This window comes from Oxyura jamaicensis, chromosome 7, assembly GCF_011077185.1.
Source record: "Oxyura jamaicensis isolate SHBP4307 breed ruddy duck chromosome 7, BPBGC_Ojam_1.0, whole genome shotgun sequence".
Classification (NCBI taxonomy): domain Eukaryota; kingdom Metazoa; phylum Chordata; class Aves; order Anseriformes; family Anatidae; genus Oxyura; species Oxyura jamaicensis.
In genome coordinates, this window is record NC_048899.1 from 18076666 (window position 1) to 18090200 (window position 13535).

The 13535-nt window shown below is 46.1% G+C and overlaps 1 long non-coding RNA gene across 2 annotated transcripts; it reads right to left on the minus strand.

Moving 5' to 3' along the window:
- Positions 1-221: 221 nt before the first annotated feature.
- Positions 222-13275, minus strand: LOC118169929. 2 transcript variants are annotated; one of them, XR_004752369.1, is made up of 4 exons: positions 13219-13275; positions 11090-11191; positions 10553-10743; positions 222-572 (listed from the first exon to the last, which is right to left on the minus strand). It is a non-coding gene; the product is annotated as an uncharacterized LOC118169929 (long non-coding RNA). The 2 variants fall into 2 exon arrangements; XR_004752368.1 differs by lacking the exon at positions 222-572 and adding an exon at positions 8444-8914.
- Positions 13276-13535: the final 260 nt, after the last annotated feature.

A 13535-nucleotide genomic window follows, 5' to 3' on the forward strand; every position in this document is an offset into this window, starting at 1 on the left:
CAGCAGCAACCCAGAAGATTGTAGCCTTGGGGTGAACCCACATTTCTGAGTCCTGCCAACTTCCAGCTCCGTAATTCCCTTCTCTGATTAGGGTCCAGACAAGGCTGAACATCAAATGGCTACCGTGAGAGATCCCCTTAAATAACTTTGCATTTTTGAGTGGAACCATTCCTGGGTCAGCTGAATTCAAATGAGCAGATTTCCACATGAGGTACGGTTGCAAGCCAAGCACATGAGAATAGTGCTGGTGAGAAACTCCACACATGGGCTGGCGTGGAAGCTTATCAGTGGGATGGAAAAGCAGGAAAGCAAACTAAGTCCTACTGAGATCATGTTCCAGTATAAATCTGAAAATAATTGTTTAGGAGACAGATGAGAGCATAAAGCAGAATGAAAATACTTTTATGTTGTTTAGTCACCCAATTCCAAGGAAGACGTCCATTGACAGAGCATGGCAGGGTGCGCAGTGTTTATCAGCCCCTCGATTTACTTTGGCACCAGAGCCATAAACAAGAACAAAACAGCGCTGAGCCTCTGAAGTCCAGAAGAAGTCTCTTGGCTTTGGAAGGATTCTGTAAATATTAGGACAGACGTTATCTTAAAAGGCTTGATGCCTTTGATTATGTTCCCGTGTCTAGCTTCCTCCATTTATTTTTGTCTCATCGTCTCTAATGTTGCTCTGTCCTACATGTAGAGAAGGCTGTGAACTGAAACACCAGAGCAGGTTTCTTCTGCTGGAGCCTGAGCTCCAGCAGAGAAATTGGCAGTTAGAGTAGGAGCGGTATTTCCACCACTGGCTCAAAAGATTATTATTATTTTTCTAATGGCAAAACTTTTGTGGCTGTGCTAATCCAAGGCCATGGGTAAGGTCAGGTCTGTGAGAAGAGCTAACCTCTTTTAACCCACAAAATCCCCCTTTCCAAAATCTGCCCCCCCCTCCCCCCCCCCCCAGTCACCATTTTAGACATGCATTTTAGACAGTATCTGTCTCACTGTTAGGATATAAAGCATTCCAAAATGTGATAGGAGTTTAAAAAAAAAAAAAACAAAAAACCTTAAGCTGGCAATGCTGAGTGACTTCAGTGATGGGTGTAGGACATGTGGGCTGGATGGAGAAGGATGTGAAGGTTGCTAGTTTGCTGGACCTGTGGGTATGATTGTGTAGGACGTGTGGGTTGGGTTGTATAGAGCCTGTAGGTTGCGACACCCTTGTTGCTTTGGCTCTGACTAACTCCTTGACACTGGTTCTGGAGATCCTATACTCTGCTGCAGCCTCTGTGTTTACTGGCTTGCAGCTCCTGCCCCAAAGACCACCAAATAGGGGCTGGATTTGCCCATTGTCCCCAAGAGGAAAGGCCCCCGAACCCATCCTATTGCTAATCTCCCAAGCCTCCACAGTTTATGGTCAGTGATCCTAATGCCTCTTGGGCTGTGGTCTGTCATAAGGTCCTGTTGGTCTAATCACGTTCCTCTCCAGGACCATGGCAAAGTTCCCACCAACTCCAATGAGAACAAGGACCCAGCCATTGTCCAACACCTTTGATATTTTCTGTGACTAAAATGAGCTATTTTTGTGTAAGGAAGGTCAAAGTGAGAGCAGAGACATGGGAGGAGGGTGGACAACTTCAAAGCTTGGCTCTGAAGTTTCTGTGGGCAGGAGGCCACAGAGACGTGTGGACATAGCCAAAGCAGTGTCAGGCAACCTCGCTTTGAAACAGAATCCTGAAAGCTGCTTTTGTGGTGCAAATGTCCTTCTAGAAGAAGGCTTCATGAGCTCTCCAGAGGGTATCAACCACTTGGCATAGAAGTCAGGCTGGTCCTAGAAGTCAGCCAGAAGTGGCATGGCTGAATATTGTAACCATTAAGCTGTTTCCCATAAGAAGTAACAGCCTGTCCTCTGGTTCAAAACCATGAGTGTCTTGGTGTCCTTGTGTAATGACTGTTCTTATTTTCCATGGGGGAAACACTTGATGCTTCAGCAGAGAGGAGAAAACGTTCCTTGCAGCTACTAACCCCTCATCTGGTATGTCTGCTTGACTAAGTCTTCTTTACTCCACCCAAGAAACAATTATTAGAACATGAATTTGACTGAAAAAGCAAAAGCAATCCCTTCCTCCATTTGCTGCTGGCACCTTCCATGCATCGTGCTGGCAACCTAAGATTTCAAAAGAAGCCAGCAAGTCAGGATTGTAGGGGAAGGAGAGTCTGTGGCTTTTGGTTTTTGCAAGAGAGATGTCAATGAAAATTTGACTGTGGTGTATCCATCAACTGCAAACTGCCATGCTCCTGTACTCCTCCAGAGACTGAATATCTTTCTTGGGTGAAAGTATCGCATGTGCTTGTTCAGCACACATTGGTAGCAGACAGCCTTACAGCTCACAAATTGAATGCCCCAGTGGCACGGGATATGTGGTCTGCTGGAGCTTTTGGCCTGTAAGCAAAGTAGAAAAATAAGGTTACAGCTCCCATTAAATGCTATCATTCATTTTTTCTGCTGATGTATTTTAGGTTTGGGCTGAAGGATGAGAACATTTTTTACTTAAGGGCACTTGCATTTTTTGGTTTGGCTCCTTTTCCCCTCCATTAATACTTGTACTGCTTGCTAGACAAACAAAAACCTCACAGACACTTTCAATTGCAGCTTGGTTTAGCTGAGAGTCCATTTTTCCATTTAAAATAGAGCTTCCAAAAGAGGACTTGTGTGAACTATCACCTATAGCTTCTGCAGGGGACAAATTCAGCTCTGCCGGGTTCCCTGACACCTGCCTGCTGTAGAAAACAGATGCAAAGAAAAGCATCGCAGCACGGACATGGCACCTTCACCCCTGCTCCTGGGGTGTTTCTGGGAGCCCCTTGAAGTTCCCCCATTTTCAGCTGAAGACAAAGCCTCCTCCCAAAACTCCACCAAGATGCCTGTTGGCAGCACAAGCCAGCTGACTTGGGAGATCAGATGGGGAAGGTGATATCCTCTCCAGCTTCAGTAGGAGCAGAGCCAAGCTCAGGCAACATTTGAATGCTCTCTTTCCAGCTGCTCAACAATCATTGCAGGAGAATTTTTGCTTTGGAGTGAATGCAGATGCATAACCTTTCCCAAAAAACCTCTCATGGGAGGTGTACGTTTTATTGCAGAGAAAGCCTGATGATGAGCAGTGAAACCCTGTAAGCAACTGAGAGTATCCTGGGCACACACCCAAAGCATTGGTGGCAAGAGGACCAGGAGGGGAGTGGTGGCACTTGCTCTGTGAGGTCCCCAGGGGCTTGCTGGTGGCAGCGCTGGCACCTGGCTTTGTAGCGAGCCTCTGCTAGCGCTGAGGTTTCATAAATCTGATCGCTGCAGTGGGCGACAAGAGGAGACAGATGGAAGTCATTTAGGACAATTGCCTTTTCTATCTCCCCGGCTTTTTGTTATTCACCCTCCACACACCTCACTCAGGCTCCATATGCAACTGCAGTTGCTGGAATAAAACAAATTGTCTGTCTGCAGCACTGCTGGAGGAGGAATATGAGCACTAGAGTGAAGAATTTCTGGGAGACACAGCGTGTCCCAAGGTCCTGGAGCAGGTACAGCTAGACCCCAACATCAAGGCAGACTTTCCATCCAGTTTGAAGTAAGCAAATCTCATCTGTAGCTGGACTGAGGCCCCTGTGGACAATCCAGTCTTCTGCATGCCCTTGTGCAATGCAATAGCACCGAGGTGCTGTTTACAGAGACGTTATTTTCATGTTCTTGTCAGTGGTGCCCAGAACCAGGACAAGAGGTCCTGGGCACAACCGGGAGCCCAGGAGGCTCCCTCTGAGCATCAGGCAGCCCTGAAAGCCCATTTCCATCAGCTCTGAGTTCAAACCCACATAGCAGATGCTGACCCAGCCCATGGTCACAGTGCAAATGCTGTGGCAGGGGCTGACAGAAAGGTGGCCCTTGAAGCATGGGCCTTGCCTCATGTGGGACACCTTAGAAGCCCCAGAACATCGTCTGTGCAGTTGTAGGACTTGAGGCCCCACATCCCCAGCATATCTCTGCAGACTTGCTGAGTGCTGTTTACTCCACTAAGACAACTCACATTCTTCAGTGATTTGCAGAGCTGGGGTATGCATTAGTTTCCTGAAAGATTCACATAGTTGGCAAGGGAGGTTTGGAAGCAATTTCTTTTTTTATTGCATTTTTTTGCTTATTGTTCTTTACCCTGCTAATAAAGAAGTACATTCCACAAGCTTGATGTCACCTAAGGGAAAAAGAATGAAGGTAGGAAATGAAAACAGAATGGAAAGCAGACCTGTAGGCAGAGTCATTGCTCATTGCCTTATTTCTTGACCAGTTTTCCAAATGCCAGGCTCCTTCAGGATTATCTACATCATAATTCAAGAAAACATCTTCCATTGTACACCTCCTGAGCAGCTAAAACATCTCATTCACCCAAGCTCATAGCAAGAGAAGGTAAAAATATTATTTGATAACAAATAACGGACCCTCTTAGGAGACACAAATTTTCCATTACAGTCTTTGATAAGTAGGGTTGGAGAGTTGGCATTAGCTCTTGGTTCCAGCATCTTAAAGGTGCTCTGATGTAGGTACCTGGGTTTGGTGTATCCCAAGAAAAAGGGACATTTGTGGAAAAGAAGGCTGGATCTGCTTGGAAATCTTATCAGACACCAGGTTCAAGGCCAGGCATATTTGAATGAAATATCCCAATTCCTGACCATCTCTGAGCTCGTGCTGTAACTAATGGTATTCTGTTTAATTTATCCATGGAAAAGTCCTCAGCCACACTGGTAAGAAGAGATTGTGTTACTAGAAGCTGCAAGATGAAGCTCTAATGAGTTTTTAAGATAGATGAACTCTCTTGCTACAGGGCATGAACTAGGGAAGACCTGGAAGAAACCTTTTGGGATGGTCATTTCATGCCTGCCTACTTCCAAGTTTTTTTTTTTACCTGTTTTGGGGGCATATCACTGAGCTGACCATGCCAGCAGCTTGATCCAGCAACCTCATGAGATTTAATAGACATTTTACTGCAGGTTATTCTGTCTTTTTTCTTAAAGCTTCTGTGCAAGACATTCTTAGGCAAGGTTCATAGAGGACTGAATTTAACGCAGTTTTTTTGACTGCTGCGCTTCTCATCTGTTAGCTAATGAGCTGCCACAAGCTCAGACTCAAAACAGGACTGGGCATTGCTTTATTTCAGTTAAATGAAACTGGAGAGCAGCATTTTAGTGCCTCTAACTTCAGATCAACAGCCAGGTTTTCATTACCAAGAGAAATTAATTGAGTATTTGGACCTTAATTCAACAGCACGTTCAAGTATATGCCTACATTTAAGTCTGTATTGGCAGTAGGGTTATTCCTTAAATTAAAAGGAGGTGAAGGCTTAATTACATTCCTGAATCAGGGGGTTCCGGCGTGGAGAACTCAAATGTTAAATGTCAGCATGAAGGCAGATTCCTACAGCCAGCTACAAACCACTAGAATTTATAATCGCTTTATATCCTGGAAACGCTGACAGCTTTAAATATAGCACCATCGCTGTGATAAATTGTTGGCATTTTTTTCTGGTTAGCCTTTTGTAACTAAATTTAAGGTATCCATTTCAGCATGATCCAATTATGGAAGCATAATCAGAACGGCTCCCCATGCAAGAGGCCACATCTATTTTTGTCCAGGAAGCTTAAGTCTGCATTTCTGAGCTCATGATTTATGTCAGGCTTTAAATTAATAATAAGGCATCTATCCACAGGCAAATATTTGTATTGCAAGATCCATTCAGCACAGGCTCAGCAGCCGGCCAAGGCTTTCCAAATAGCAAAGATTCAGTTACAATGACAGCACAGATCCTATTTCAAACATCACCTGGTCTTGCACAACTATTGTCAGCTCCTTCTTGCTAAGGCGAGCCTGAAACTAATAGCACGTCAGTGTAAGCTATTGAGCCCCAAAAGATTCATTTCTGAGACAAGAGAGGCCATAGATCAGTTAGATTTCAGCCAGACTGTACCTTTGCCTGTGTTGCTGATGGGCAATTTCCACAGAGACTTCAGTGACAAAATGCAGGTGTCCTGCCTTTGGGGACTCAAGCAGCAGAACATGCACAAATATTAACCACACACACAAACCCAAGGGAGGGGAAAAGCTGAAAGGGAGAAAGATAAATCCTGTAACCACACTGTTACTTAGCAGGAACACAAGGCTGGGGACATAGCAGGTAGGGGAAAAGTCCCCCATCTTCACTGATTTTTTGAGTGGACAGTCTTTCCTGCATTTATCAATGCAAAATACACTGATTTCCTTTGTAAAGTGCTTTGAGATCTGCTGGTGACAAAAGCAAGGTAAAAGCCAGACTGTTACATGAGCCAAGTTCAGGAAACTTTTTGCAGTTAAGTCTGGTTCAGAGCAGCTCGTCCTGGATTTGTTCATTCTCTATGACCAGCACAGCTACAGGTTACCTGTGGAAATGACACCTTCGGCTTTCTTCCTCTCAGTTCAGTAATACTTCCAAACAAGCAGAACCACACAGGAAACACACAAATTAAAACAGAGGAGTTACACTTCAAGCTGACAGCAAAACAAGGCGCTAGGTGACCAACACTGAAAGATAAAACCACCTGAGTGAGTCCTAGATTCTTCAGGGAAATCATAACCAAAAAAAAAAAAAGAAAAATTCACACAGGGTTTCCTAAGAGGGTAAACTCCAAATAATTCTGCAATTGGTAAGTAACTTGGTGTCACAAGTGCCACACAACTTCTTTCCCTGAGCTGCTCAGTAGATCGAGGCAGAGGAGAGGCGCATTGGAGAAACATGGGACTCTGCTGAAACGTCTTGTCATGTCACATTTCATCTGAGCAGATGGCAAAGCTGCTCAAAGCAGGGACAGAGATCAGAAGATTAAAAGGCACAACTTTCACTAAATGTAATACATGACCTGCCTGTTTAAATGAGCCCCACACAAGAGAACCAGCCCCCAAATCCTCTTTCCACTTGCATATAACACCCATGTTACTCAGTGGTGGCCCGGGATGGAGAGCATAAATGCACCCTGTGGAACGAGAAGTGTGCTCATAGTGCTGTGCTGTGCACATTAGGATTGGCGAGGCATGGAGTTAGTGCCCCAGCACGGCAGACAGCGATGCCTGGGTACAAACCTACCAGAAACCACAATGGAAAGGGGCACTCCCTTTCTACAAAGGTTGCGTCTCCTCAGAGACCAACGCTATGTCCACAGCACTGCTGACGAGCAGGCCTAGGCCAATGTTCACCTAAAGTCCACATGGGGAGAAGTTTTAAGATGTAAGATGGCTGAAAACTCCTGACTGCCATTGATGTCTGGAAAGGATCTGAGCTGGGCTTGGTGTTCTCCTGCCCAGCAGTGGCAGTCACACTGCCAATGTCCTCACAGCCATAATGTGGAAGCAGGTGCAGAGATACACTAAAAAAGCCAGCACATCCACTACAAAGTTCATGCTGTGTACTTGGCTATTGGGGAATCCAGTCCTTAAAACTTGACAGTATGCTGACTAAGGAGATGCTTCTTGTTGGCCTTATAAACTTGCAAGCCAAAGTTTGAGCTACTGCATTTCACCATCACCTGCAGCTCCTGCAGTCACAGCCATCAGGACAACACTCCAGCCAGCAGCTTTTACCACCATTATGACAAATTCCTGTTCATTTCTCCTAAATCCAGACCTCCACATCCCATTGACAGCTGGTAGTACTGCCAGAGCACTGAGCGGTTTGTGGACAAGGGGGATCAGACATTGGATACAGGCCACGCTGTGTTTGGAGTTGTGCATAGGAACATAACCTGGTTGGCGATGTGTTGGAGGCAATCTCTAGTTCACAGCCTGAAATGTGCCAGCTTTATACTTGCGGATTGACAGCCTTGCCCCTTTGTGTGCTGGTGCAGGTGTCTGTAACCACATAATACAGCAGCAGAGCGCAAATCAGCTGCTTCTTTTTCGGTAATTCAAGTCTGTGTTCATACAGCCCCCGTGGTGAGCTGTTCCCGATCCCCGGCTCTGCACTGACACCTGCAGCAGGGCTGTGGCTCTGGGGTCGATCCCAGTGTCTGGGATCCAGTGAAAACTCCTGAGCACTGCTGCTGGGGGATCTGTGAAGGTAGAAATGTATATCAGTGTGCATGTCACCCTGCTCAGCCAGAGGGGAGAGGGGTGAGGCCATCTGCAAGTGCTCCATTTGTCTGTCTGTGTGTGTAGAGATGAATATACAAGTTTTTTACATGTGTTTGGGGTCCCTGCTGTAATAAACTTCTGTGCCAGCATCCACAACCTGCTCTCCAGAGCCTTTGACCCCCTCTTTTTATTGCCAGTGACAGCCCTGTGTTGCCCGACGTAAGTCTAGGTGTGCCAAGAGCTGCTCGGATGCCAGACAAAGCTGATTCAACTCTGTGGACCCACTCCAGACACATAAGGCCCCAAGTCATTGCTACAGCCTCATCTCCTCACCACTGGCAGACAGTCTTATCAATAACAAAGTTAACAGTGCATTTAATTACATCTGGAAGTTCCTCTCCATTGCCTTCAGACTGTGGAAGAATTCATCAGCTTTATTTCTGCTTTTTCTCTTTGATTTTTCTCTGGGAACTGTCAGCTTCCTTTAAATCACTTAGAGATTTCCACATGAGGGGATGTTCCCTATGTTTTCACCTCACACTGCTGTTTTACCACTGTGCAGGGCAGGCTAACAGCCATTTCATACAGGCAAGGGGGTTATCCTGAGTTTGAGAAAGGGTTCTCCAGTCCAGAAAGGAATCCAGTGGTGGAACTGGTGGTGGAACTTTCCCCAGAACTCATTCCTAACTGCAAAGTGGTTGCCAAGCTGCTTTGCTGGAAATGAACTGGTGAGCTCTGCCTTCAACTGTTACAGATGTTAAAGGAGGCAGGTATTTTTTCAACCAGTCACTGCTGCGAAGAGAAAAACTCTTTGGATGAATGCAAGTTCATGTACAGCCTACTTCAGCTCCTCCTGCTGATGGGTGCTGCCCAAGCTGTCCCCAGGCATTCCAGGGAAGCATGGGGCAACATCACCTTCAGGCATTCCCAATTTGCCCTAATTAGTGAGATACGATGCATTTATCATTCCTTACTGCTTATCGACATCATTAATGCATCAAAGCCCACGAACACCATTTCATGACACCATTTCACCCTGTTGCAGACAGCTAGCTCTCCCCACAATAATGTGGTTTTCTCTCTGTTTTTCACACTGCCTTCATTCCCACTGCACTTAGCTGAACATCTTCTCCTACCTCCTCCGCTGCACTCATTTCTCACCCTATCTGGTGACATACCAAGCCACAGTGTGGTTCATATCAAGGTCAAAACCGGCTTGAGGAGATGGGCAAGCATTTGCTACAAGACAGCCTGATGTTGGTGGGTCAGATAACAACAGCAATTTGTTTTATTCCGCACTGGAGAACAAAACTTTTTTTTTTTTTTCTCCTAGGTTTTCCTAATTGGGGGTAATTCTGGTGATGTTTTCCCTCTCCAGCTTGTTTGCTCAGGAATGTAGAGGGTTCAGACAAGCTCATTCAGTGGCATTATCCTTACTTCTTATGGCAACATCATTAGTGAAAAGTCATGTTAAACAGCAAAGTGTGATGCTTTCCTTTCCATAAGGAAGAATTGAGGGCTTCTCACCTCTAATTGAAGACTAAACGCAGCTGTGCTGAATTAATATGCCTTGACAAGCTACAAACTTTGCAAGGCTGATATTAAAAAGCAAAGACAGAGATACCCCAAGGCACAACTGAGCCCATGACTCCCTTACCTTGGGGCACAGACAGCACCAGTGGAGCTGCAGTGCTGAGCCCCACTTTGATTTTCAAATAGCTCATTTATTCTCTCCTCACCGCTAGCCTCTGCAATTATTTGCCCTTAGTTTGCCCAGTTCAGGGCATGCAGCCTTTGCTTTGTCCTCTTACAGATCTGCCTTTGCAAGGGTTGAAATGAGCTCTGGCAGCAGGGACTATTGTTACAAAAGTCCCTGGCTCCACTCAGATACCCAGACCTTCAGGAGGCATTTTCACAGCTCTGTTTGCTTTTAAAACACAGTCTGTTCCTTGACCCTTCATATCCTTGTTGATCAACCCACCCCATTAAACACACGGACCATTCTTAGAGGGTCTGCTGGTGCACAGACCCGGACTGGCTTTAATTTTCACCCTGAAAAACAAGGAACAGAATCTCTGGACCCTTTCCCTCAGGTAGGATATTTCCCACAGGCGTAGCCAGGCTCTTACTATAGAGCTGAATTACCAAATCCTGGTAAGAGCATCACAGGATGGCTGCATCACTGCCACGAGGGTTTGCAAGAACTGGGAAAGAGCACAGGCCTGTCAGCGTTGCTTCTTACCAGCACAGGGATCCAATCCCATGGGACCCTATTAAGTCATTGCAGTTCTCCGGATTTCCCAGGAGGGACGTTTCTCATCCCGTGTGCTTTCCACACACATAGGATGCTCTTCCCCCTGTCCTATTTCACCAGTTTTCCCATCCGTCTAGCATCAGTGGGGCAATACCATAGGCACCAAGCTGCTTTACCTGATAGCCAGTGATGCCAGTCTAGGCAGCCTCTCCGCAAGGAGCACCGTTTCTCCCAGGAGCTGCCAAACCATCATCACTTGCTTTGGGATCCCTCCAGGACCAAAGGCGGAAGAATAGATGCAAGCTGGGATCCAGCTGGGCTATCTGACATAAATTCAGTAAGCTAATACCAACAAGAGTTGGGATTGCTTCAAAGAAAAAGAATAAAAAACAACACAACACAGACTAATTTCTGTCAAGATTCTCATTGTTAACTAATTGCACCATCAAGAAAGATTAAGGTGACAGCTCATTTTGGAATAGTATCTCCCCCCAGGGGCCAAGTCAAACTACTACATTGGATAGCAGCAACTGCATTACTCCAACACATCCAACCTTGATAAAAGCCCAGATTCCCTAACATCTGGACAGTAGGGGCAAAAATAGCAAATGCAGAAAGAAGCAATCAGTGCAGAGTTTATTTTAATAAACTCTTGCAAGTTAAATAATCTCAGCTCTGATTAGCAATGGAGATTAAAAAATGTAAATATTTACCAGAACATCTTCAATATCCTCATGGAGTCAAAAGGCCAGCTTCTGCATACAGCATGTCAGTACTGCTATTGCAGACTCTGAGCTTTCAGCACTTGCAGACTACTGCAAAATTAGGCAAGCATCTTAACTATAATTACATTATTACAAAGCCAAAGTATTAGAGTTTTGTTTGCTTTCTTTCCCAAGTCTCAGGTTTCTACATTTTCTTCCTCCGATGTGAGAATCAGAAGTCTCCTTTGACAAAAGCTGTGATTCCCAGCTATTCATTTAGCTCAAGGGGATAGCTTGTAATGAAAAAATAAAAAGCATCACGATGCCTGTAGCCAGTAAGGGCTGTGAGACCCCCACTGCCTTCAGGGTTGCTGCCTTTGATTCTCCTTCACTTCAGCAAACTCTTGTTCCAGCTCAGATTGTTTACTCACCAGCCTGCCAGTCACCTGCCTTTGTACTCTGGGAGGCCAGCGGAGGTGAGGACAGGATATTTGCATTCCCATCACGCACACAAAACACCCTCACCTGCCTGGCTTCACCAAGAGTTTTAAGCTCAGGTCTTATTCTGGCTCTGCAGTGAGGGGACATCTGCCCTGGGTTGCTGGTGACACCAGTTCCCAGTAAGGTCACATCAAAAAAATGAGTTCCCTGGCACCTTCACCAGATTTGTAGGCACCTTATTCAAGGAGGCTTAAAGATACTCTTAATTAACGAAAGCAGTATGAAAGGGCTGGGTCCTGTCTTACCCTCAGTCGTAAGACTGCATCTCAAAAACCTCCCCATGGACACAGTGCCCAGTGTGTGTGTCTGCTTTTGGGTTAGACTGTGAATTTGGGGGTGAGAAAAAAACAGGCAGACTCTCCCTGCTTACATGTTAGCATCTTCTGCTGAATTCCCACCTTTCTTTCAATGTTTCACATTTCACAATTCACAGTTTTCATACCACAGAAGCAGTAGATCAAGATTCCATGGATGCTATCTGCCTTTTGGTCCAGGCTTTCAAACTCATTCTCCAAGGCCATCTGCCTGCAGAATGGAGCCCTTTATGTTATTGGGATGAACAGCATCACAACTTTGTGCTTGCTCCCCACTCCTCTCTTCCTTGCCACCCTTCTTCCCAAAGACAGCTTGTGGGATGAGACCCTGCCTAAATCCTCTCTGCCACTGCTGTGGTGGGGTTGGGGCGTCACTGATGGAGAAAACAAAACAAAACAGGGCTGCTGCTTAGCAAAGCCATCGCTGGCCCAAGGAGGCATGAAAACTGTGTAGTCAGGGAGTGGCATATGGCAATAAAGCTGACCTGAAGAAACAAAGTGGCATTTAATTGCTTCAAAAAGAGTGGCATTTGCCATGGCCTAAGTGAAGGGCAGGAGAAGGGCTCGTTTTTTTCCTCATTCTGGTTAGTGGGAAATGCATGCACCTTTCCTAAGAGAAAAGGAAAGGAATGACTCCTCACATACATTGGTTTCTAGTCCCTTCACCAGGGTCCTTGCTCTTCTCTAAACACACTCAAGCAACTCAATGTCCTTCCTGTAGTGAGGGGCCCAAAACTGAGCACAGTATGGAATCATTGCCTGTGCTGGGCCTGCTCACACCCACTGCAAGCTGCAGCCCTGCCCGCATGGCCTTTCCCAGGTGCGAGCAGGATCCCAGCCGCAAGGCCCTGAGATCCATGCCTCCCTCAGGCAGGCCTGGTGTATCTGCAGAGGCCAGTCCTGTCGCTGACATGGAGTTCGTCCAGCAGGGAGCTGCCTGGCAGGCTGCAAGGTGCGGCCTTGAGGGAGAGGTGGGCCTGCCCAGCCATCTCAGTGCCCCACCAGAAAGCCAGCCTGCAGGCCCGTCTGCTGGCAGAGCTCAGATTCCACCCCAAATCTGACACTTGGCACTGCTAATTAATCTATCTCCTTCTTCTCCTGCCTCCAACGGAGGGAAATCTTTGCTTTTTGGGGCATGGGGCAGCGGTGATGCATAGGGGTGCTCATCAAGACACAGGCCTTCATTTGGGCATTTCTTGCCATGCACTTGTTCTTATGAATTAGCAACACTGGGAGTAAAATTTGAGTCAGACAGAGTGAAAGTCATGCCTAATAAACCTGCAAAAGCCACCAGCTTGCTGTGATTTAAAAGACAAAACCTACCTATCCACAAGTTGAGACAGCACTGTATGTCTTGCTCATGAAGCTGCCATCAACTCTTCAAGCACCACCTGCAAGGACCAGGATTGGCAGAGTTTAAACAACCACTACCACAACAAAGACGAATAAAAACCTCTTGCTGGCATCCTTAATGCATCAAAAAAGGCTCCTACAAGTCTTCTTTTACAAAAATCTGTTTCAAGTTGAGATCAGCTCAATTCAATGTCAGCAGAATATGCAGTGCTCTCCGAAGAGTCCGTGCGCTAAAAGTTCACACAGTCACCACTAAAAATGGTATTTTTACTGTCAGAAATCTTGAA